The following is a 1,915-nucleotide window of genomic DNA, read 5'->3' as shown; positions in this document are numbered from 1 at the left end:
CGAACACACTGCTTCAGCTCAGGCGACTCAGCTCCAGTACATGTGAAGGATGATAGAGCAGTTATGAAGTAGCCTCAGTCTGTATTAAAGCCACTACATCTGTCAGGTCATATGAAGCTGCCAGGGTGGTCGGTGTAGCTCAGTCTACGTGCCTGACTTTCGAGGCGAGTCGAGAACAATGCTAAACGCCACTTCTGCTCTTTGTCTGCAAACTTGGTTAACCGAGTGTGTTTCCTCCTATGTAGCCGTCAGTCGGCTCACTGGGTATGTCACGAGGGGACCGCGAAGAGTACGATCTGGGATACTGAAGAGGCTACTTGACACCATGACTGTCTGACTCTGGGGTTGTTGATTAACGGAATTATGTCAAGCTTTCAACGTAGCCGCATCGCCGTAGAATGTACGACTTCAGCTTGTGAGCGAGCAGGAAAAACCAAGAAGGGAAATACTAAATGCACAGAATAGCTGTTGAAGGCTGCAGTTAGGGTCAGAGTATGTGTCTATAAGTTAGTAAGGAACCAGTTCACTCACCTATCGTCCAATGCATGGTATGGGTATCGTGCAGAGTCCTCGAGGGGGCGGAAGAGGCTCTGTGCAACGATGGGATTTGGGCTAAGTTCAGAATAGCAAGCTGTGGAGAGGAAGGTTGACTTTACTCCTGGGTGTTTGCGAATTGCTTATGCGTCGGGTGGTACCAGAGTATGCGAGGCGATTAGAGCGCCACGCGGATGAGGAGATGAGAGGGCTGTTACCTTCTCTTACGCGGATGAGTGTAGGGAGAAGATCATCAAGTTACGGGTGTATTCAAATCCGCATTTCATGACCGGTCGAGGATGGTGGAAATTATGCAGCACTGAGTGCTAGAGTCAAAGGCTGCCCCAATCTATATCTGATGATACTCCAAAACGGAAGATGCCGCATATCCTCACTCCATGGTATGACTGGCCTTGAAGGATGAAGTGGGTAGGACCTGCTCTGTTCGGGTCAGTTTTACTGATGACGCCCGTGGCCGCCCCGGTGATAGATGGCCTCTCTTACGCCACCTCCCCTCCTCTGGGAACACCATCGACTCCGGAGGGGAACAACTTTAGAGGGTGTGCTGTGAGGGAAAGACGCTGAGCATGGTCGCATGCGTGCGGGAAAAGCCAATTTCATATTCTGGTGAATCTAGTGTGTTGACAAGCACTTCATTGTGTATTCTGGTATCCAAAATTCCATTGAAGTCAGCCATATTTCAACTAACTGCGTCTTCTTTTCATGCTAACGCACGATCTGCAGTCAGACTGAGGTTTGTGCAATTTGAGTAAGTCATGTAGACTAGATTTGTCATTACTGTACTGACAAATCCAATAACAAGTCTTAGTGTTATTAAGAATGTTTTTTAGAAAAGTGTGTTTACCTAAGCAGTTATATTTTTCTATTCACACCGGATTCTAGTGAATTTGTCGATTGGGAACGCTGCTCTGTCTATCAGTTAGTATTAGTGTGGTAACACTAGAACAAGAAACTGTGGCATTTCAGATGTGACAGGGAGCACTTCAAAGTGACGAATCGCTGGAGAGCATCATCACGCAACTCTGCAGTTCCCCCAGCTGTAACAAGTTAATAGGAAGCTAGAGCAAAGCTCTGAAAAAACCTCATAGTATACTAACATCGTTCAGGCACCAATAGCAGACAAACGTTAGACGACTAGTTGAACTATAGTGACAACATTATAGTCAGGCGTAAGCCAAAGAGATGTCAGTCAGTATAAACGATATCAGGTGGTTAGAAACCAACTCCACAAAGTGAATGCTAAGTGTGCGCGGCGGTGTGTCTTGCTGGACTGTCATATATTGTCTATGAGCAGTATCAGTGGAAGACACATTGGGGCAATGGCTCATGGTTAGGTACCAGACCCCACGCCTCCGGAGAG

This window comes from Seriola dumerili, unplaced genomic scaffold (assembly GCF_002260705.1).
Source record: "Seriola dumerili isolate Sdu_G_001 unplaced genomic scaffold, Sdu_1.0 BDQW01000167.1, whole genome shotgun sequence".
Taxonomy (NCBI): Eukaryota; Metazoa; Chordata; class Actinopteri; order Carangiformes; family Carangidae; genus Seriola; species Seriola dumerili.
Note: the sequence above shows the minus strand (reverse complement) of the source record.